We start from the raw sequence: 24,811 nt of genomic DNA on the forward strand, positions 1-24,811 counted from the left end.
TCTTCCCTTCCACCTCTTGAACTGGAGAAACAGTTAGCTAATAAGAGGCTAAATGAGCCTTAGAGTATAGAGAAGCTGGAATCCTTAAATTATTTAAATTGAAAAATGGCTGGTTTTACAATCAGAAAAACTCAAGTGGACCGTAAGCCCCTACTTGATTGTTCCCCCTTATCTGGATGATCTTGTAATGACAGCTGGAGTTATCTGCCATCAGCATCACTGTCCACAAAAGCTTCTACTCTCTCTGCTCAACTCTTCAGCAGCCCTGGGGAGCTGGAGCTGTTTCAGGGGAGAGGGCCCTAGAGGATTGGAAACTTTATTAAAATGCAAAGCTGTCTCTAGTGACATAAAAGCTCAGTAAAGGGTAATGGATCTAAAATCACAGAGCCAGAAATTAACTGCAGAATGACAAAAACTGAGATTTCATATACTGTAGGCTAGGGTCAGTGTAAAATAAGGGGCAATATAAAATAAATAGCAGTTTAAAATAAGGAGCAAGAGATAGAAGGAAAAGAAAATGTAGTGTTTCAACATCAATAGTGCAAAAAACGCCACACGTGTCAGACTGGCCCTTGTAGAATTCTGTCTCAGGAAGTGACCCAGTGAAATGTATTATGGGAAGTCAGGATAGTTGTCTGCTTTGAAAGTTTAGAGAAGTACCCCCAAACTTTCCTGATTTTCTCTTGATAAGCAATTCATTCTTGGGCTACCAACCATTAATTTTCTGAAACTTATTGTTGCTAATAGAATTGGTAGTAACAGATAGTGATAGGACCCCATCACACTTTTGCTTGATGTCTGAATGTGGGCTCTCCCTTCACTGGCCATATGAAAATGAGGAATCCAATTCACAAACTGTATATTTTAAATGTATTTGCTCATTTTGATCCATTTTACTTTAAAAATTAAAAAGTGAGATCTTAATTCATTTAACTCAAAGGACTGCACATAAGATTACTCACTAATAAGTTAAATGTTGAAATGAAAATTGAGGCACTAAAGGATAGAACAATTATATAATTTGTCTTAAACAATGGCAATTAGTAGCAGAATGAAAACGGCATCCAGGTGATTTCAATTTGCATATACTAAATTCTTCAAAAATCCTTTATTTTATATTCTAAATTTCTTACTAGAAAAAAATGACTGTCAGCACGAAAAAGTCATAAGTAATATTCAAAATAGCTCATTGCTCTTAAAAGGCAGAGTAGTATGTTCCCTTCTGCACATTACTACTTTGAAAACAGTTCTCAGGGAAATTTATTATCATCATCACTACCCTGACAACTACCTACCGACAATCATTTATTGAGTGCTTGCCGTATTTCTCCCTTCTCCAGGCCTTATCTTCAAGCCTCGTTTTCCCTTCTGCTCAGAACTTTTTAAAAAAAAATCAGTGTTGAGTTAAATTACTTAACTGATAATTTCTCTTTTCATGCAACTAGCAAGTTCAGTTAGCAAATGAAAAAGCTAAATGAAGTATTCATTCCTTCATCTTCAGCAGAAGACATTAAAATTACCAGTCAGATCACAAGTACTTCATATATCAGGAGAATTCCCACCCCACACATATATATAATGGCTTGGCTTTATTTTTTACTAAAAATTTTATATTTACACTTCACACATTTATAAACTGATTTTTAGTGATGAGAAAAGGTTGATAGAATTACTTAAGACTTTTTTTTTCTCATTTTTAGTGCAGAGATAGCTTCAGGTGTGACTTTATAAATAAGCTTTCATCTCCAATGTAAGAAAACAAGGTTTTCTCTGTCCCCCAAAAAGAAACTGGGTACTGGAACACAGAGAAGCTCCTTTGTCCGGGTCTCCCCTGCACCCTCCATTAGTATGCACTGCTGCAAACTTGAGGCCCAGTGAAGAACTTCTTTGACTTGGGAGGGTGGTTTTTATAAAACCCCAAGCTTTGTTCCACAGGGACATTCATGTCAAATAGCAGTCCCCCATAGTAATTGTAACTCCATCATATTCCCCCATTCAAAACAGTGTACTGGGGTATGAGTGAAAGCAGTGTTATTGCAAGGATAATCTTGAATTTGCTGTAATTAATTCTTAAATATATTGTCTGCAAACACCAGAACTTTATTATTATTTCATACTTCTTACAACAGATCTCAATCACAGCTGATCGTGGCACATTAATCTCATGAAACCGGGGTTAAAACATATCCTTTTAGTGAAATTGGCAACTAAATTGGCAGAGCTACTAAGAAATGAGAGATTCTTAGATCTGGGGAGCTGAGACTTGAGAAGGTACTCTGACCAACCATTGGCTCTTGGGACTATTTCAGCAAATGACTGGAGCACATCATACTGCTTTTCTCCTTCCAACCTGATGTCTCCTCACACCAGGTTGACCCAACAGCCTTATGTTTATGGAGCGAGACAGGACAGAGTTATTGTTTACCTTAATCTAGGATCTAAATAATCATAAAATGCCAAAATATGATTAATAGCATAAAACTAATTTTATGTGTCATAACTAAATTTCCGTCTTCTTACTCATTGCATTATTGGCATGTATTAGCTTAGGCTTTACGTTGAAAACTAAATTATTTTTGAAGTTTTTAGCGTTCAAAGTGTGATGATTTTCTGGGGAATGTTTTCAAAGCCCAGTACTGAGACTGTGCTCCAGACAAGTTAAATAAGAGCTTCTGAGGATGGGACCCGACATCAGTATTTTTTAAAGCTCCACAGATTATTCCAAAGTGCAGCCGAGGTTAAGAACCACTGGTCTAAGGAAGGGAAAAGGTGGGAGAAGGGGGAATCAGTATAGGGAGATATTAGGAAACTAATTTAGTCATGCAGTTATAATTGGTGCTATTTTGATTTGTTAACCTGATAGTCTGAGAGCGTCCAATGACCACCAGATGAGCCTAAGACATCCCCAGTTATCACTCCCTGCTTCTGTGCATCTAATCCTGTGGCGATTTATAATCCTGGGAACCAAGGGCAAGAAGGAAACTGTGACATCTCTATAGCTGCAGGATTCTTCGCTCTTTAATAAAGTCAGGGCAAGCTTAATCCCACATAGTTCATAGGGAGGCTCAAAATGGATGCAGGAAAACCTCTCTCTATCCCTCTCTTTAAAGGCAGGTACAAATAAAGAGTCCTAGGATTACTGCAAATTTCTTAAGAATAAAAAACATTCAGACAAGAGTTAAAAAATATTACAGTGTCTATTGTGAGCAAAGTGCTAACCTAATCCTTACTACAACTCTGTGAGGCAGGTATTAGATGTGCTCCCATTTTACAGAGGAAGACACTGAGAAACAGTAACAAGAAAACTGTCCAAGGTCATACAGATAATGTGTGCCTAAGTCTGGACTTTTTACTCTAAGACAGATGGAAAACTGACCAAAGGTCACCTTAGCTATTCATGGACAGCTGTCTGTGTCAAAAGAATCTTCCTTTCTTTAGATAAAGAATCAAATTAGTATGCTAATTTGCCAGTATGTGTAAGCAAGCATTATACTCACAGAAATGGAAAAGAACCTTAGTATTCAGACATCAGTATGGCATTTGTTGTCTTTTGAAACATCACCACTAGTTCTCGTGACGAATTTGAGTCTATTGGAGTTTCTTCAATTAAAAAAAAAAAAAAGTTGGAATAGCTAAGATAACCCAGCATATGCATCTAAGCTCAAGCTTACATCAAACCTTTGAAAACAGGGTACAACTCCTTCTCATAATATTTCTGAAAATGGAAATCCTCTTGATTTAATGGTGATAAAAAAGAAAAAAAAACATTTTGTATGTTCTCCCTCTTAAGTATTAGAATGTGATAGTGTAATTGGGATTTGGCAACAACCCCAAACAGCTGCAGCTATCTGTTTCATATTTTGTAAACTTTTTCTGAACCAGAAATTGCTAGTTACCTAAGGAAGCAGCCTAAGGTAAGGCCAACCCTCAACCAATGTGAAGAAAGCAGTTTATCTTTTATTTACTCAGCCAAGTGTTGTCTTGTGTCTATTGTGTGCTAGGCACTATTCTTCCAGATCTTTCCCAACTTACTGACATTTCTTGTCCCTCTTCCTCCCATGCTCCCAACATCTGTATTCCCTCTCCCTGTACCCTCTGGGTCAAAACTCACTCTCAGATACCTCACTTCCATGAAGGTAAATGTGGTTAATAACAGCTTTAACAAGTTATTATTTCCAGGATGATATGTATTATAACAGGGACCAGATCATTTAATCTAAAAGGGTGATGTTCTTGTGGTATAATTATAGGCAGGGGTATAATAAACTGAAGACAGTTGAAACCTTCTCCAGTCTTGCAACTCAGGTGGCAGCCTACGACTCTCCTGAGGTCAGGTCCATGCCTTTTCATGGGTTTTTATTTGTTTGTTTGTTTGTTTATTTATGTATTTATTTATTTATTGAGATGGAGTCTCGCTCTGTTGCCCAGGCTGGAGTGCAGTGGCGGGATCTTGGCTCACTGCAACCTTCACCTCCTGGGTTCAAGCAATTCTCCTGCCTCAGCCTCCTGAGTAGCTGGGATTACAGGTGCCCGCCAGCACGCCTGGCTAATTTTTTTTTTTTTTTTTTTGTATTTTTTGTAGAGACAGGGTTTCACCATCTTGGCCAGGCTGGTCTTGGACTCCTGACCTCATGACCCACCTGCCTCGGCCTCCCAAAGTGCTGGGATTACAGGTGTGATTCATGTTTTTATCCCAAGTGCTTGGCACAGTGACTTTTCCAGTTGGAACTCAATAATGAAGGAAGCTCTGGCCTGAGGAAAGCAAGTTGCAAAAATAAAGATGTCCTGACACAGATGAATGGGAAGATGTTGGATTCATTTTGAGCCAAACTGGTATGAGGAGGTCAGCTAAAAGCATTTAGAGGAGATAACCTAGTCCCATCAACTGAATTCTCCTAGGAGCCAGATTTGAGAAACTTCTGGAGGATCCAGTTAGCTTTAGAAGCTATAGATCTGGTTTTACTTAGCAGTTCTGGTCCATTTTAATTTGTTACATTTGAGTTTCACTGAAGTTGGTATAAAAAGTAAATAAAACATTCAAAAAATATTTATTGAGTACCTACTATATACCAGAAATGTGGCTAGGCATTGTAGATATTGCTGTATAAACCCCAATTCCTGCCCTCTTGAAGCTAACATTCTACTTAAAGTAACTGATGTGAAACCATTAATTATATAATTCAGTGTTTAATTGGAGTCATATTAAATGCTGCAAAGGAAAAATGCAAGGTACTGAAAAAACACACAACAGAAGGATGTGATCTAATATAGAATATCAGGCAAACCTCAGAAATGAAAATTTTATATATATATATAGAGAGAGAGAGAGAGGAATATAAAGATAAATGAGACATATATTTAGAGAGAGAGAGCAAGAAAGCTGATACGTAAAAGATGAGTGGGAGTTAGCTAAGCAGAGAATTTATAAATGGAGCGGACATTTCTAATAAACATCTTTAACATTCAATACGCTACAGCTAATTCTCAGATCAATCTTCTAGCTAGCAATTGTCTTGGTTCCCTTTCTTGAGGTTGTTCATGTAAGAAACATTTTGAGGTCTTTGTGACAAGCTGCTTATTCCAGGCTCTAAATTCAAATAAAATATTGGCATAGAGAAAGAAATCATTTCCATAGATGTCAACATCTTTGTGAGACACACACAAGTGTATTATGATCTCACCCATTACTGTTTCACCTAGGTCGTTAGCATGAATACCCATTTGACATACCCCATCACTATACTCAAATTCTGAAATGTCCACAGACCAGACTTTCTATTTCACTCTGTCCAGAAACCCTGAGTAAAAGAAAAGGAGCTAGGAAAAGGAAATGAGTCAAGGAACTGAAAACACCAGAGGGAGCGTGGTCTGTGTAACGGATATTTTAACCATCCCTACCCTGTTAACTCAGTACTTTGTACGTTCACAAAAAGACATTCCCAAGTTCATCGTGCTATTTTATGCAGCACCTTCCTTTGGCCCGCTTCTTCAGCTAATTAATTCTCATTCCTAAAAACTCAGTTCTGGCATGTTATCCTCCTACCCCACTGTCCCATTCTAATTTAGATACACCTCCTTTGTGCTCTCATAGCTTGCTACACTTTTATATCTTATCATGGCTGTATAATAATAATTGATTTACTTATCTAACTTATCTTCTTCTTGAGAGAAGTAGTAGTTCCTTGAGGGCAAGGCTCATGTTTTAATCATTTTTGTACCCTCATTTCTAGTGGAGTACTTAAAAAGAATCCTTTCAATGACTTCATATTCATGCATGATAGTTAGTTTTCCTTCCTTAGCCTCTAGAGAGACATGGAAACTTAGATTTTGTTTATCCAGTAAACAAGGCTGGTTTTGTACGTAGGAAACTTTTGACCCATCCCAGTCTGAAATTCTTCTCCATTTACAGATAAACCTATTTTAGTAACTTTGACTAAGGTATTGCTCTAGAGTCTTCCTTCGAAAAACCTCTTAATAAAAAAACAGACCAGTCTACATGATCCCACTGACCAATACATTTGTCAGGAACAAAATTGGGCTGGGCGTGGTGATGTGTGCTTATAGTTCCAGCTACTAAGGAGACTGAGGCAGGAGGATTCCTTTAGTCCATCTCTAAAAAAAAAACAAAATTAAATTAAAACAAAAAACAATATTGGTTTTGATGTTCAATTCTGTATAGGACACAACCATATGCTTAAGTGTGATCTTTTAGTCAGTGTATTTAGAATAATGTCCATGTTTCATGTTAGAAATGGCATAATTTCCAGGCTAGAAGAAAGAAAGGAATAAACTACGTCTAGCAGAATATTTGTCAGCTAGTAAGATGAGAAAAGGAAAGGATACATTAATGAAGGAATAATTGAATGCATGGATAAACACAGTACAACCCAAAAGAATCATCAAGCCATAGGCTAGAATAAGGACTTCTCATTGACAAAAACGACAAAGCCATCAAACATAAAAAATAAAAGCTATTGGAAGATCACATTTTACAGTCAAACAAGACCCAGATATTATTCAAATAGCTAAAAACAAAATAATGTGTTTTTTTAAAATACCAGTGTATAGAGACAAAAGTTTGAGACATGAGGAGGAAGTATTATAAATTCCAGAAAAATCCCCATCCCACCCAATCTTTCCTCTCACACCCACCACTACACACACACACACCATTGTGGTATATACACACAAGTCATAGTTGTCTACTTGCTTTTCCTGAAATAACCGTGATTTGAAAAAGAGGAAGTTAGGGTAAGAGAAAGTTCCTTCCCACTGCAATTTCCTCCTTCTATTCCTGCCTATCATTCTTCAAGATAAGCATAAATGCTACCTTCTCTCTGAAAATCTGGTTTTGATTTACTGTAGCCCCCAGCTAATTGCTCCTTTCCTCTGCACTACCACTACAGCTTACCTTATCCCTCTTTTGCACTTATGTCACTATCTTTTATTAGACTTAGCTGCGTACGTCTTTTCTTCCTCTATCATAGGAGCTTTGGACAAGGGGCTATGTCTCATTTATCTTTATATTCCACTCTCCCTCTCTTCCTTCTCCACTCCTGTCATAGTGCCTGGCAAAAGTAAGAACTCAGAAAATGTTTGTGGGATGGAAGGAAGGGAGAAAGAAAAAAAAGGAACAAAGTTTATTTCTGAAGAAAATGCCATCTGTCTCCTTTCTCCAAAGTATTTTCTTTTTCTAAAATCAGGGAGCAGCCTTTGTTTTTCCCCGAGGTATTAGGTGTGTGCCCTTGAATACCTTACTTTGGCAAAAAGCCAACATTCCATCTCCAACCAGCTGAGTCATTTTCAGTTTTTTTGCGGTTCATTCATGCTTTTCTCCTTTATTGACACATTAACATTTCATGGTGAGTGGGTCCTGTTCAGCTGGCAGCCCCTCTCAGCCCCAACACCTCTAAGCTGTCCTCACTTCGCTAGTTCCCAATTGCCTGTCTCTCTGGGAGCTCTCTGTCATCATCATCAACTGGCAGCGGAAGAATTGTTTGTTTGCTGTTGCTGTACCTATGTTTTGATAATTAACATGAAACAAACTCAGAGAATGAGAGACCTCTGTTAGCAGCTCTGTTTTCTTATGTGTTGTTTTCAAAAGCTCCCAGTTTGCTTTTAAGAAAAAGAGAAAAATATGGATAATGAAAACATCAGACAGATCTAAAATCTGTTTAATTTGGTATCTTGTCAAAATCCTTCCTTTTAAATTTTTCTCCAATACCTATACATCTATAACCTCCATGCCATCTGCAATAGGGACTCTCAATGAGTTTCTAGTTTGCTCTGTTTTTTAGGTCATCAATTTGTACCTTAACCTAAAAAATAGTATTAATCCTAGTCTAGGTGTGGTGGCTCATGCCTATAGTCCCAACAGTTTGGGAAGCCAAGGTGAGAGGATCACTTGAAGCCTGGAGTTTGAGACCAGCCTGTGCAACATAGTAAGACCCCACCCATTCCAAAAAAGAAAAAAAAGGTTTTAAATTTAAAATAGCATTAATCCATGAGCAAATTTAGTAATTAAAAATCTAGTCTCTCTAAAGCATGGCATACAAGGGTTGTTGTTTATTGGTTTCTGAGAGGAAATACCACACAGAAAAAATTATGTTACAAGGTTACAAATTTACCTTTGCATCTTGCCCGTAGTAGGTGCTCAATAACTTCCTGCTGCCAGACTGATTAGTTTTAGTAGCTCCCTGTTATTTCCAAAAAGACAACATTTTTCAGACTTTTCTGATCCACAGTGAAACATACTTTTTCTTAAGGCTGTGGAAATAGAATAATTCATATTGCGAGGTTATTTGTTACCAGCCAGACCCTCATCTCACTCTACGGGGCTCTGATAATCACCTATTTCAGAAGCCATTAGCCTTCTGTGTGTTGTAAAGCACTCTTCACTATAACATATCTATGCCTTTGTATTCTAAGGGGAGGAATGGTGTGTACTGAAGTAACAGACCTCTGTTGACCAAGTAAGAAAGTCTTTGATGCACAAATAGTAAATTAAATTGCTTTTATTTGATAGTGTTGAAATTAAACAGTGTGTGGAATCCATGCCCAGGCATGAGAATATGTACATTCTTTCAAATGTTCAATATTACTGAAACAGATGTATAAGAAAAATACACACTAAAAAAATGTAATACTCAAGGTTTAGGCACTTACAGGAGGACAGCAGGAGCTGGATTTAACTTATTGATTTTAGAACCACTGTTTTTTAAAAAAAAAAGAGGTGAAATATTGCTTTTACTGTTTTCAGATAATAGTGACTGTTGTTGCAAATTATAAAATTTAATTAGCTATATAAATGCCAGAGGAACAAATAATGTGCTATTGTCTTGATATCTTTCCAGAAATTAGTCTTTTAAAATAAATTTGCCATATTAATCATCTAAAAATATTTTTGATCACTGAATTAATAGTTTGCAGCCTGTTTTCAGGTACTCATTGCCATAGGTGATTGCTTCTTAATTACTACATGGGCTTTTTCTATTCACTCATATTAATTCATGTTTTCTGGCACAGTCCCAAAAGGCAGCTTGCCCTATATCTTCTAATTACTTCTATAATTGAATTTGCCTACTTTTTCTAACCTATTTTTTAAACTGACTGTGTTTGTTCATGGTTTATTGTGTCTTTTTTGTGTCAGTTCTCTGCAAGCAGAATGTACATTGATTCTTTCCTCGTTTCTCATTAATTTTCAAGAGCTTTGCTGCATGTCTGTTTTTTCAGTCTGTCAGACCTATTGCTAGACTCCCCCCTCAAAAAAAGGCTCTTATTATTAAAGGTTAGGTAAAATAGACTGAAGTTAATTAATTCATTAGTAACTCTGAGCCAATTACTGAAGCCTTCTCTTATTTATATACTTGTTAACAAGACAGAAATAAGAAAGGCCAATTACAGGCTCATGTCCTTCAGAAGTTCAGCAAACCCAGAGCTTATGCATTTATTGACATCACTTCAAAAAATTCATTTTATATATCATAAAAAAATTGTTAGTTAACACTGTATTCTATCCCTTCCATTAATAAATTTTAGAGGTTTTTTCTGCCATCTAGATATCATAAATATATCTAATGTTACTACATCCTCCTAAAATCTTTCTAGGAAGTACTGCTTAGCCTTAGACCAATCACAGAAATAAAAGAAATTTGGCATATTTTCTGATTTTCATTATTCTCCTGTTGTCTAAACTATTTAGGTTTTTTTTTTTTTGAGACGGAGTCTCGCTCTGTCACCCAGGCTGGAGTGCAGTGGCGCAATCTCGGCTCACCGCAAGCTCCGCCTCCCGGGTTCACGCCATTCTCCTGTCTCAGCCTCCAGAGTAGCTGGGACTACAGGCGCCCGCCACCACGCCTGGCTAATTTTTTTGTATTTTTAGTAGAGACGGGGTTTCACCGTGGTCTCGATCTCCTGACCTCGTGATCCGCCCGCCTCGGCCTCCCAAAGTGCCGGGATTACAAGCGTGAGCCACCGCGCCCGGCCTTAAACTATTTAGATTTTAATTCTTGAAATGGGACAATTCATTAGCAGATCTCACAACTGTAATCACTTGACATATGTTTTACTTTTTTTTATTGAATATACCAAAGATTTACAACATGTGGAAAGGAAGCTTTTTTTCTACTTTTCTTCGTGACCAGTATAAAAATTTTAATTGTCTCATGCACACAAACTACCTGCCCAATACATACTACAACTATTACTTCCCCTTCCCTGCCTCACAAATATTTTGTTAATTTCACAGGGGTTAGGAAGAAAGGGGATGGATAATTAACCAGTTTTCTATCCATCGATACTGTCTCCATATGTTGATGTTAGTTAGCATGAGGCCACAAATCAGTGAAGAGTCACTTGATGCTAATGTTTCAATAAATTAATTGGTTGTTTGAATTAAAACCAATTTGAATTTTTTTTAAACTTTTGAAATATGATATGGATTTGGGTTATCATAGTACAGTGATGCCAAAGTAATGTCACAGTTAACTGCTACCTAACTTTGAGTTTTTTTCTCAGTCCTAGGTATATTGAAATTTAATCAGTTATTTTATTTCATAATAATGACAATCACAGCATCATCGAGCAAGAAAAGTCTCAGCAGATTATTTGATAATAATATCAATATTTGATAATGTCCTTGATTCTTGGAAAACTAATGGAAAAATAGTTGTCTACCTAATACAGGAGGCCGTTCTTAATACCTCTTATAGCCATGTAAACACTTTCTTGCCCCAGAATTCTCATGCTGTCTTATTTATAATTATTTTGTAGAACTTTTCACTTTCTACTATGCTGTTTCTCTGCTGAATTATTAGCAAATTGAAGGCAGTAACTGTGTTTTATGTACTTTGTAGCCCCAGAATTTTAGCCCAATGCCTGCAAATAGTAAGCTCTCAATCAGCGTTTGTCAAATGAATTAGGGATGAGGAGTCCTAACCTCTCTTTAACTTCAGCGTCTAACCTCCCTCACTACTTTGGCTAACTAAAGAATCGCTTGCTTGAAATCAGTTAATGTATCTTAATTTTCTGTGGTAACTGCAATACATTGGTAACAGATGTTCCATTATTAATTCATTATGTAGGCTTCTTTGCTCCAAGATTTAAAATCTGTACTAATTTTTCCTCAAATGAGCTGTTTTTCATTCCTTTAATTACTATATAACTATATTTTTAATTTTTTATGGCTTTACCGACCTCAGGTCTGTGACTTTGGGCCAAGACCACACAGGCCCTTGTTACTCTTCCCACTTCCATGTGTTGCACAGTCTCTGTATTTTCAGAAACACCTATGAGAACTGGAAATTAGCTTTCCTGGACTCCTTCACTCCTTAGGGCTTTTACCCACCAGCTCTTCATGCTCCTGCTTCAGTGAGGCTGGTTTTCCTTCAGCTAACTTCTGTATATTATCCCTGCCTTTCTTTCTTTTTACTTCCTTTTTCTTTCTTCCTTTCTTCTTTCTGTCTTTTTTCTTTCTTCCTATTTGTTTTTTAAAATAATATATTTTATAGCCATGTCTCCTAATAGCAGTGCTTTATATGTTTACAATGAGTTCCCCGTGTAGAAGCTTTTGTCACAGATAACTTCTCACTTGATTCTTACAGGCCAAGTTCTATGCAGATGAGGAAACTAAAATTCAGAGAGGTTAAGTGACTTGCCCAAGGTCACACAGCTAGGTTATAATTTCAGTTTTTACATTTTTAACTTGTTTGCCTCCTTATGAAAATGAAACACAGAAGAGTTCCTTTTCTTAGTTAAGTCTTATCTTTTGTGTGAGGAAAATAACTAATGTAGACCCCCAAAAGCTACATTGTAGCCAGGTGAATATTTTTCCAGTAATTATATAGATCATTATAAAAAGAAAATGTAGCCTAGTCTAGTGCTTCTCAAACTTTAATGTGCATATAGGATCCTGTGAAAATGCAGATTTTGATTCAGTAGGTCTGTAGTCCTCATGAGCTCCCCGGGGAGCCAAAGCCGCCAGTCCATAGACCTTACTTGGAGTAGTTAGGTCGAATGCACAGAGTAGGTCTTTAGAGCCAAAGATGCTTGATTCACATCCTAGCTCTTGTGTTTACTAACCATGATCTTGGGCAAGCTCCTTCAACTCTCTGAGCCTGTTTCTTCATTCTTAAAATGAGAATAATAATATATATCTTGCTCGCTGAAAGCCAAGCTGGCTTGCAGGGAATTGACTTTTAGTGACTTGGCCAGCTTCCACTACACACTACTACCAGATTAATCTTCCTAAAGCCTCTTTCACTCAGAACTTTCCAGTGAGCCCCATGGCCTGGTGAATTACATACACACTCCTCCTCCCCTTGAGCCTCAAATGTCTGATGTAATAGTCACAAGTCATACTTCTAGCTTGATCTCTTCCTACTTCCTACTGACACTCATGTTACTAACACAGAGATTTCCTGTTTCATCTCTTTGATTCACTTTTGTCCTACCCAACCCTTCATCATATCCATAAAAATCTCACCCTTCCATTAAGTCCCTTCTTTCATCCAGGCTCTGGCTGGAAGCATTCTCCCTGTTATCCACCCTCTATTGCTCCCCAAAACTCCCACACATATCTAGTTAAGTCTCACTGGTATTTGAATTTTTCTAACAGTGTGTTTATATCTCTGGACAGTGTCTTTACATTTTTATCTTATATTCTAGTATTTCTATAATGGTGTCTAAGTTCCATGAGGATGTGGATCCGATATCGTTCAGATAGCACAGTGGCAAGAACTCAGCCCTGAGGCCCACAGACCTGAGCATGTACCTCAGGTCAGCTCTACCATTTGCCAGCTTGTTTGCCTTAGACAGGTCTCCTAAACCATCCAAGCAAAAAGTAGGTGCCAGTAATACCTAACTTGCAGTTACTAGGAAGAAATTTTGTATTAAAAATACTTTACATGGTATCCAACGCACAGGAAGGGCTACTGTCAGTGAAACTGAATGAATTAGAACTGACTGTTTAATCCCAACACAACTCAGACATTCATTCTAGTTGTGTTAACACTGGATTCAAGCCCAGACTTCCAATTTGTATGAGTATTTTAACATTTTCTTTTCCAGTTATGTTTATGTCAGTATTAAGTCTTATCAGAGTATTCCATATTCTGCCTCTTGAAATCAAAGCACATTTGTTGATCTAGCTCCAATAGGTATAACTTAAATGTGATAATGCAAAAGTAACAGTGTGCTTTTATTTTAAAGCATGTAGTTTATAGTTAAACCTGGGTTTGAATCTAAACTGTCACTCTGTAGTGGTTGCCTTAACCTCTCCAAGCTATGGTAATATCTAAGTTGAATTTGGGATTTTTAAAAAATTTTTTTTACTTTTAAAAATAATTAGAGGAAGAATATATGAAATAGAAAAACATTTATAGAAATAAGTAGCATATTAGTTCTACAGCCCAAAATACCAATAATATTATAATATTATAATGGATGAGGGAGATAACTGTAAACACCCCAAATAGCCCCCCTTTTGTAAGTTGAATTTACATATATTTATCCTAGAGAATTTAAGTATTCTGTTTATTTCAGTAATTGGTAAGGAGCAGTATGTTTTTTTAAACTTCTTGTCAGCTAATTTCAAAAAGAACTATATTTAATAAGCTATATCATCGTTTAGTTTAACTTTTTGGAGAACAAAACTAAACGATTTTAAAAGTGGAAGTTAAATGATGCCAGTGTAATCAAAGTTGACTCAATGCTTGGGCACAGTGTAAGAGATGAATCCAAGTTGCATCTGAACTTAGAGCAACAAAACCAAAGTCACAGCTATAGTCAATATGTTGTTTTGTTGATGTGGGTAAAGAGGGTTTTCAAAAGAAAAATAGAAAATGGGGCAAACCTTGTTTTAATCAGGGAGTATATGGAAAGAAAATTAAATGCCTATATTAAAACCTATTCTTTCAGACTACCAATAACATTTTTCCTTGGCCTCAAGAGACCATCAAAAAACAATGGCTCATAATGCTTTTCGAACAGAAATTGAAGTTGTGTACTGTGCATGTGTAATCCTACACAAGAGGAAGGCAATGTTTAAAGCTGCTGTCACCTCTTAGGGAAAAAACTGGAATTCTGAGTCAAGTATGTATGCATTTTCTGTTTTCCTGTCTTGTGGGTCTTTATGACTAAAAACATTTTTATGAAATTGCTCTCTGCTTCTTTAAGCTTCGTGTGGTCTTGTTTGCTGGTTCTCAAATCTCAAACCATGCCATAGTTAGGAAACATCTTGAGTTGTTAAAAGTTAAAGAGATTGTATTTTGTTTGTGAGCTGAAGAGCAGGCCAAGCAATGTCTTCAGAAACAAAGATCTTATTTTATATAAAGAAGTTCCTTTTTGTTATAAGCTAGAATGAAGAATGATTTCAGGACAATGAGACAGAAACTACCTCTTGAAAGCTGTAATGTTGAAGCTGGCTACATAGCTAAAATAGAGTGGACAGATTTGCTTTTCTAGGCCTGTTTGGTCAATTTAAACCATATTAATGGGTGATCAAACCCTGAAGAGTTATCTCAGGATTTAAGTTACCAGCCCACAATATACTGACGATCCACTGAACAACAACAAAACAATATTTAATTTCACTTTATGCAGCACAAACGCAGACTGAGACACTCTGTGAAATGGTTAACAGCATGGGCTTCAAGTCAGATCCACCTGGATGTGAGCTCTGGGTCTAGCACTTGCTAACCATGTGATCTTGGGCAATTTAACTTCATGAAGTCTATTTCTTCACCGGTATTATAGGAATGAGGCCATATTTCATGAGAGTAAGATGCATTTTTTTCATCTCTGATTTCAGATGATGAAAATCTGATGATTTTTAACATCTCTGATATTAGAATGCATGTTACAATTGATGGTGTGTCTTCATTCAACTGCCAACACTTTTTCTTTTCTTACTAGTACATAACTGTGTGATTACAACCTATGACATTTGAGATTCAATTAAATAATTAACATATACCTCATAGAGTTATTCTGAGATATAAATAATGATGTAGAACTTTCTGTCCTATAAAACCTGCCCCACAGAAGACTTCTAGTAAATAATACCAGTTAATGTTGTACAGTGTGATGTTTGTAAAGTCTGGCATTTTCCTGTCTTGTTAGTCATAATTTCTGTTTGCCAACTCTAAAAGTTAATTTCTTTGCAAAAATCTTTTTGTTGGAACAGTCTGCCTACTGAGTAGCTCATCAAATTTCCTCTAATTGTTCTGGCAGCATGACATTGACCCTAAGGGTTTAAATATGAAATATGGTCAGAATAAAGGTTTTATGAAAGTCCATATTGACTTGTCTGATGAGTTGTTTGCAGACAAAAAGAAGAGTATGTAGTGTGCATGCTTCAACAGTGCCTGGCCTACAGGAAGCACTATAGAAGTGGTGTTGAGAGGCAGCAGCATGTAGGGTGGTTAAAGGGAGAGGCTCTCGAGCCAAATTGGCTGCGATCAAATCCTGGCTTTTCCCCTTACAAGCTGTGTAACTTTGGACAAATAACTTCTCTGTGGCCTCCATGTTCTCATAGAGTTGTGAGAATTAAATGAGCTCATATACTGAAAGCAATTGTACAAAAAAGCTGCTAGATAAGTTTTCTGCTATTGGAGGAAATACAGCTTTCTTTTATTTAAGTACCTTTAAAAGGTCTGAGGCTTTTAATACTGAAAAGGAGTATTCTAGTAAGTTTACTTTTTTTTTTTTCCTTTTTGAGACAGAGTCTCTGTTGCCCAGTCTGGAGTGCGGTGGTGCAGTCTCCGCTCACTGCAACCCCCACTTCCCCAGTTCATGCCATTCTCCTGCCTCAGCCTCCTGAGTAGCTGGGATTACAGGCATAAGCCACCATGCCTGGCTAATTTTTGTATTTTTAGTAGAGATGAGGGTTCACCCATGTTCACCAGGCTGGTCTCGAAAGCCTGACCTCAGGTGATCTGCACGTCTCAGCCTCCCGAAGTGCTGGGATTACAGGTGTGAGCCACCATGCCCAGCCAATAAATTTACTTGTCAAGCAGGTGATTGTTATAATTCTGACTGTAAGAGGCTTGTAGTGTATAAAACACATAACCTATAAACATGCCATTGAGATATTTGTGATCATGTGGCACAGCTGTTAAAACTGGTCTATCTAGCAGTAAACATATGACTGAAAACAAAATATCAGATAAGCCCGAGATTGCTTCTAACAACCTCTAGAGTGTCTGTATAATATTATCTTGTATGGCTTAAAATCCAGTTAGTATAGGTCAGCCTATACTCCAAGAAAGGGTCATTATGCCTAGGATTTTCAGAAGGGCTTCCTTCTAGCATTTATTCACTGGTAACCCATTTGTTCTAATTTTTTGAGGTTGCAAACTGACTACTATGCTGGAATAACTATGGCCATCAAGCATGTATCTCTAAGCATCAACACTGGTGCTTAGTTGGGTTTTAACTTATTGATCACACCTTTTACATATAGAAAACTTCAAAATGAAATAGAACTTATCTATAGTTTTTCATTATTTTTGAGTGGTAAGTATGTGTTAATTCACCTGAACAATTGCAATTAGTATTATTTCTTTGTAACCAAGACACATTTTTTACTTTTCTTTTCTCCCTTTGCATTTTATTCACTCTCTAATGTCAATATCAAGAAACTATAGGCTGGGCATGGTGGCTCATGCCTGTAATTCTAGCGTTTGGTGCAGGGTTGGGGGGCGCCAAGGCAGGAGGATTACTTAGCCCAGGAGTTTAAAACTAGCCTTGACAACATAGCAAGATCTTATCTCTACAAAAAAGCAAAAAATTAGCTGGGTGCAGTGGCATGAATCTGTAGTCCTAGCTAGTCAGGTGGCTGAGGCAGGAGGATCACTTGAGCCCAGGAGTTCAAGGTTGCAGTGAGTCATGTGAGCACCACTCCATTGCAGCCTGGGTGGCAAATCAACTCAAAAAAAAAAAATTAAAATTAAATAAAAACCTGTGTGTCCAGTGTGTTGAAACATTGATGTCCAGACAACTTGACTCTAAAGTTCAGTTCTGTCGCTCAGCTCACCCCCAAATATCCAATGAGTTAATAATGACTTATGTGATAAGGTTAATAATAGCTTATGTGATAATAATAATCACTTAAAAATAATAATAGGCTGGGCGCGGTGGCTCACGCTTGTAATCCCAGCACTTTGGGAGGCCGAGGCGGGCAGATCACAAGGTCAGGAGATCGAGACCACGGTGAAACCCTGCCTCTACTAAAAATACAAAAAATTAGCCAGGCGTGGTGGCGGGCGCCTGTAGTCCCAGCTACTCAGAGAGGCTGAGGCAGGAGAATGGCGTGAACCCGGGAGGCGGAGCTTGCAGTGAGCCGAGATTGCACCACTGCACTCCAGCCTGGGCGATAGAGACAGACTCCGTCTCAAAAAATAATAATAATAATAATAATAATAACAATAACTTATGTGATAAGTTAATAATAGCTCACGTGATAAGGGCTGGGTGGCCCTCTTTATCCTGTGGCTCCGCCGTGGAATACATGTTTTCCAAGACCACCTTCATAGGAAGAGCAAGACCTGAAGAAACCCTTTTGGGAGCCACTCCCAGAAATGGCTTACAAGACTTCTATGCCCCAATTCCTTTGGCAAACCTCCAGTCACAAGGCCCAACCAAATTACAAGGGAGGCTAGGAAATATCTTCCCTAGTGTCTAGGAAGAGAAAATCATGTGGTGAATAGCATTTTCTCCACCATAGCCACACAGCTGTGTAACTTGGGTTACTTAACTTCCCTGAGCCTCAGCTTAGATAATAATACTTACCTTGCAAAGCTGCTGTGAGGATTAAATGGGGAAAAGCACTTAGCATGTGGTAAGTACTTTATTAACTTGTTGTATATTATTACTAATAATTAATAGTTTCTCCCTAAACACACAAACATACACAGGACCCAAGTCATTAGCACCTGAACCTCTGGTCCTCTTTAGTCTGACCCTCTGCTGACCCTTTAGTTCCTATCCAGCCGGGGTGCAGGACTTAAGGCAGGCAAGACTCTTGCCCATGAGATGTGACTGTGACTAGCATCATACTCCAGGAGCTAGGATATGGGAAATCAAAGCCAAGGATGCTGAAAATGAACCCTAGGTCCTTCAGGAGTCTTGGGGGAAGGACTGTAAATCCATTAACGTGGTAGAAGACAGAGAGGAGAATCATCAGTTGTGTAAAATTATGCTTAAAAGAGACCAAATCTTAAGATAGCAGCTGAGCCGGATGTATTGGCTCACACCTGTAATCCCAGCACTTTAGGAGGCCGAGATGTGTGGATCACTTGAGGTCAGGAGTTCGAGACCAGCCTGGCCAACATGGTGAAACCCCATCTCTGCTAAAAATACTAGCTAGGTGTGGTGCTGTGTGCCTGTAATCCCAGCTACTCAGGAGGCTGAGGCATGAGAATCATTTGAACCCGGGAGGCGAAGTTTGCAGTGAGTGGTGATTGCACCACTGCACTCCAGCCTGGGTGACAGAGTGAGACTTCATAAAAAAAAATAATAAAAATAATAATAAAAAAAGGCAACTGAAAGAAAGGAATAAAATGAACACATATTGATATTTCAAATTTGGCAGGCATCATCATGCCAAGGCTTTCACACAAATGGCCTCCTTTAATTATCATAAGGATCCTTAGGTAAGAATCATTAACCCCAGTTTCTAGTAGGATTAAAGTAACACACCTGGGCTTACATAGCTAAAAAGTGACATATTTAAAATTGAGTCTTCAGAGTCCTAATGTTCTTTGTTCCATGACAGCACTTCACACCTCTTAGTCATGCTGAATCGTGCTAAGGACCAATAGATCTCAAGGGATATACCGGAAGTGTTTCTTGCCCAGGGGAAAGGGAAGTAGACCCATTATCTTCAAGCAATTCTCCTTCTCCTACTTCCCACAGGACCAAAAGGGAAACTCAGAATCAGCGTAGGGTACAATATATTTTAGTTAACCTCTCCCAAACACAGACAAATACACCCTTATCTGTTTGCTAATGTTTGAAATTCATTTCGCTGAGGGAGGTTATGTGTATGTGGATGGATTTCCATTAACATACATGTAAGACCACACATCTCATTTGGGACATATAGAAGATGGAAAGGTTTTACTGAATAAAGCAAGAATTTGGATGAAGAGAGCTTTCAAACCAGGGCCACAGCTTCCTGACTTCAATTCTGACAGCTGCCTTCCCCTGTGCAACCAAAAAATGGTCCAGATGTAGTCCTGAGTCCTCTGTAGCCATGCAGGCTTAGAATATGGTGGGAACTGGTCCCATGGAACAGTCCCATGAACTGAACTCTGAGGACCATGCCATAAAGTGCCCTCAGGGCATCCAAATATATCCAAACAAACCAAGGGATTTGGAGCTTAGCATTTTACAGGAACAGTATTAAAACTACATCTGCAGCAGCAGGACTGAAATGAATATAAGATTAGGTTCTTCCAGTCTGTCAAAATAAATTTATTTGGAATTGTGAGCAATATAAACTCTGTAAGTTCCAGTCTCTGACTATTTCTAATACATGTTAGGATTCTACCCAATGATTCGGGCAGGCATAAGAAGTAGTTTATGATGCCACATGCCTCTTACTTTCAATGTATTTGGGACTCCTTTGTCAGTTCTATAAGGTGGTGTCTTCTTTACATTAATTTTCATGAAGAATACTTAGAACAGTGTTTTAATAATCTGAAAGGCAATATGGCGGAGTGGTTAATGGTTGAGAGTATGGGCTCTGCAGCCAGAGTAACTTTGTTTGACCCCAGGCTTCATAATGTACAAGCTGTCTAACTTTGGGCAAGTTACTTCTGTGTGCCTCAGCTTCCTTATCTGTCAAACAAGGAGGTTATTAGTGCTGCCTTGTAAGCTTGTTTCAAAGATTAAATAATTTATTCTATATATAGCATGTAGAAAAGTGACTGACATGGTAAGGGCTTCATTCTCTAGCAAGGACCTCAAGAATAAGAGAAAGGGGCAAGAAGGAGACAAGAGCTAAGAAACCACCACAGCCACTGTTACCATGCAGTCGAATGGAGGAGAACTAGCTAATATTTGTCTCACCAGTTCATGTCTCAACAGTTGAGAAACAGAGATCAGTGCTTCTCAAATTCGAATGTGCTTATGTCACCTAGCGAGCTTGTTAAAATGTGGATTTTTATCCATTAGGTCCAAGTTGCAGCTGGAGGTTCTGCATGTCTTTTTCTTTTTTTCTTTTTTTCTTTTTTTTTTTTTGAGACAGAGTCTCACTCTGTCACCCAGACTGGAGTGCAGTGTCGTGATCGCAGCTCACTGCAAGCTCGCCATTGGTTCACACCATTCTCCTGCCTCAGCCTCCCGCGTAGCTGGGACTACAGGCACCCGCCACCACGCCCAGCTAATTTTTTTGTATTTTTAGTAGAGACGGGGTTTCACCATGTTAGCCAGGATGGTCTCGATCTCCTGACCTCGTAATCTGCCTGCCTCGGCCTCCCAAAGTGCTGGGATTACAGGCGTGAGCCACCGCGCCCGGCTGAGGTTCTGCATTTCTAGTAGGCTCTCAGGTGATGCTCATGCCACTGGTCTGAAGATCACCCTTTGAGGAGCAAGAGTCTAGAGAACACCTGTTCCTAAATGCCACATGGTCTCTTTCTTAAGGTTGAATCTCCAAGGATCTACTTATGAAGCCCTTTTGTTATTTTTGGTCATGGGTCGTGAGTCAAGAAAACGTTTGAAAATAGATGTTGCTTCAAGGAAAATGGCATAGGTATTTGATACTGAATTACATGAAATATTTTGAATTCTTAAGCATTTGGTCATTTTCCCCACTCAGGATCCAAAATTGATTTTTCCCTCTCAGATCATTAATTACAAAATAAAAGATTGAGGTTTTTTTAAGGTAGGCAGAATGTCTCCATTTGCTTTCCAAATAGGGATAGAATCAGCAAAAGCAAACATCTTCTTGGCATATGATGACTGTCCCCTTCCCAAACAACCAGTCCTTTAATTCTAACCTCATGCACATTTCAAGAGAAATGTAAAGCAGATGGTTGTGTTCCACTGATACATAAATCACAGAAATTTCTCATAAATTTTTTTGATTGTTAAAAAGCTTCACACTGCCAGGCAGTGTTTTGCTTAAACCAAAGATGGGCCTGAGCAAACAGCTACGTGGAACAGCATCCAGGTTTGAAAAGCTTAAGTTTAGTCAAATGATTTCCTTACTATCTCCTATAGCCACTTCTTCATAGAAATTCAAGATATGCAAAGACTTGAACACTGTGTGTGTGTGTGTTTTAAAATGTCTGCAAGCGAAATCAACAAGTATCATTCCTGTTCTCGAACAGCAGAGAGACCTCCATATCCCACCAAGTTACGTGTGACTATCTTAGTTACTAATTCCACCAAGATCATAAAGCAATGTCTTACGGTAAGAGTTGGCAAACTTTTTCTGCAAATGGCCAGATAGTAAATATTATAGATTTTGTTGCTCATTCAGTATACTAGTTTGCTAAGGCAGCTGTAACAAAGTACCACAAACTGGGTGGTTTAAACAATAAAAATGGGTTGTCTTACAGTTCTGGAGGCCAGACATCTGAGATCAAGGTATTGGCAGGGTTGGTTCTTTCTGAGGGCTGCAAGAATCTGTTCCATGTTTCTCTTCTAGTTTGTGGTGGTTTGCTGGCAATCTTTGACATTCCTCGGCTGCATCACTTCAATCTCTGTCTTTCTCTTCACGTGACATTATCCCCAGGTGCATATCTGTGTCCAAATTCACCCTGTTTAGAAGGGTACCAGTCATGTTGAATTAGGCGCCCACCCTACTCCAGTATGACCTCATCCTAACTTAACTAATTACATCTGCAAAGACCCTATTTCCAAATAAAGTCACATTCAAAGGTATTGAGGGCTAGGACTTCAACATATGGATTTGGATGGGGTTTGAGAAGGACACAATTCAACCCATAACAGTATCTGTCAATAACGTATGGTATTTGTCTCAGCTATTCAACTCTGTCCTTGAAGTGCAAAAGCATCCATGGAAAAATACATAAACAAATGGGCATGGCTGTGTTACAATAAAGCTATACTTACATATTTTTTAATAGATGGCAAGCCTGTAGGCAGTAGTTTGTGAACACTTGCCTTAGAGTATCTCTGATTCTTTGATTCTTTATGAGTACGAAAAAAAAAAAAAAACACATGAGGAGATTTGGCACTTGGCATAGAAGAAGAAAAAAAACTTTGCAAGTTTTCAAAATGCCTATTTTATATTTTGAATTTTAGTCATAATGCTTTACATTTAGCTTTAATATCTTATCTCTACATTCAAATATACTCTGGATTTATGTACACAGTTTCAATTAAGCAAACTGATATAAATTTTATAATGGTGACTCTAGTAAACATGATACACTGTCTTCAGATTGCTACTAAGTTCTAGAATGACAGCAAAACAGGCTTTTCCATTTAACATTATACCTGTATGCTTTGATTTTTTTGTATGAATATGTCTGAAACATCAACAATTGCTTATGATTTGGAATTTCTTTAGAAATGTATCCATGTTTATCCTCTGTGAATACATGTGTATATTCCTTTCCCTTTAATTAATATTTCTAGAGTACCTAGAGGCAGTGTATTAGGCCGTAAACAATGAATCCTGCACAAGACACATTGTTTCCAAAGACTTATACCCTCCTGGAATATATATACCCAAAGAAAACAGACAGCATATGACATATGTTCAAGCATCATCCAAAGATTTATATAAACAACTGCCATGTAGAGGACATTGCTTTGTTCTGCTTGAGTCCATATAAATGCATATATGTAAATCTCACATCTTCATTTATAATGCATCTTCACTTGGAACCTTCATGGAACCAAATGAGAGAATTCTGTATAGGGTCATAGATGTAAGAGCACTTTAAAAGGCTTTCATGGAAAACTTGAAGATTGACTATGCTGTAAAGAAAAGACTCAATCAGGCACATACTGTATGTTTTGCAATAGTAACAAAGGTCATGCTACCATTATATTAAAACTTAGATCCAGCTTATTTTATATAAAAATGTTAGGCCTCTGGAACTCTTCCTCCACATGGTTATAAAGATAGCTAGAGTCAGGGGCCAGCATCTGCTTGAAATTTTAAAGTAACATATGTGCAAGTAGTGACTGGTGTTACTGAGGATGAAATGAACCCACTCACAGGTATCAGTATTGGATATCGGAGGCTCATTCAGCTTCAGCAAAAGTGCCCCATAAAATCACTTATCTGGAGTGCCCCAAGATTGGCCCTGTATTTAGAAGCTGAAAGAAAATACCTGCTAGATGCTAGATTATACAAATTATAAAATAGGTCAAATTGGGAGATCAAATGAGTAGATCATGTGCTTTTAATTAGGTTTTTACCTTAAAGGTTTTCAGTTCAGACAGAGATATTCAGAGCAAGTACCAACTATGCTGACATATATGAAATGCTGTATGACAGAAAATGTCAGATGTATATGGCTTTAATAATTTTAACTATTTTAGGTCCAAAGAATACTTCTAAAATCATAATTAATAGAGTATTCTCTTTGGGATTATAAAAACACTATCACATTTCCTGACTAAAGACCCATGACTTCTAATAACACAAGCCAACATCTGCCTTTACACATACAGTTGATTCCATAACCATATGTGGGTTGACTTTATATTGCTCAAAATAAGATTTGAACATTGGTAATGAAACTAAAATTTATCTTACAAATAAAACAATAAAGCATCCCTACATTATTTTTAACCTAGAAACTCTGTGAATCTCTTGGATTCTCTGGTCTGTAGTTTAGAAGCCATCGTCCTATCCTAAGAATCTTCCACACATTTATTTGGAGATGGGGCAATTTCTCTCATTTCTTTCTGCGTTTACTTAAATAAAGAAAAGGGGCTTCCATCTTCCCGTAGAACTAAAAAAGAAAATGAAGCTAAATGGCTTTTTTTCTCCTCAACACTTTGTAAACTTTGACTAGGAAATGAAGCACTACAGTGTGTCAATGAAGAATAATGATAATATTAATAATGATGGTGATGATGATGATAATGATGAATTAGACAGTATAATTCTCTTCTTATTCTAAGTCTGAAAACTGAAGCAAAATGATGAAGTGCCTTTCCCAAGATCAGCGGCTCCACAATGAGAACTTGGGCTTGTCCTCCCTCACACATCTTCTTCAGAGGAGAACAAATATCACTAATGTTCATCCGCACCAGGAGAAAACCATACTGGCCCATTCAATGGCCAATTAGAATAAATTGTATATTAAGAAAAATATGATAG

The 24,811-nt window shown here is 37.8% G+C and overlaps 2 long non-coding RNA genes across 6 annotated transcripts in view; one reads left to right on the plus strand and one right to left on the minus strand.

The window, feature by feature from the left end:
• The window catches only part of LOC116481280 (uncharacterized), a 209,640-nt gene that overhangs the window by 76,098 nt on the left and 108,731 nt on the right, over positions 1 to 24,811 (plus strand). The gene's annotated exons all lie outside the window — the stretch shown is intronic.
• LOC116481281 (uncharacterized) overlaps positions 22,082 to 24,811 on the minus strand; it is a 68,082-nt gene continuing 65,352 nt past the window's right edge. The window contains exon 3 of the long non-coding RNA XR_004251462.3: positions 22,082 to 22,265. This is a non-coding gene — a long non-coding RNA (uncharacterized LOC116481281). The remainder of the gene's footprint in view (positions 22,266 to 24,811) is intronic.

The sequence above is a fragment of the Hylobates moloch genome, unplaced genomic scaffold, assembly GCF_009828535.3.
Source record: "Hylobates moloch isolate HMO894 unplaced genomic scaffold, HMol_V3 SCAFFOLD_13, whole genome shotgun sequence".
NCBI classification, from domain to species: domain Eukaryota; kingdom Metazoa; phylum Chordata; class Mammalia; order Primates; family Hylobatidae; genus Hylobates; species Hylobates moloch.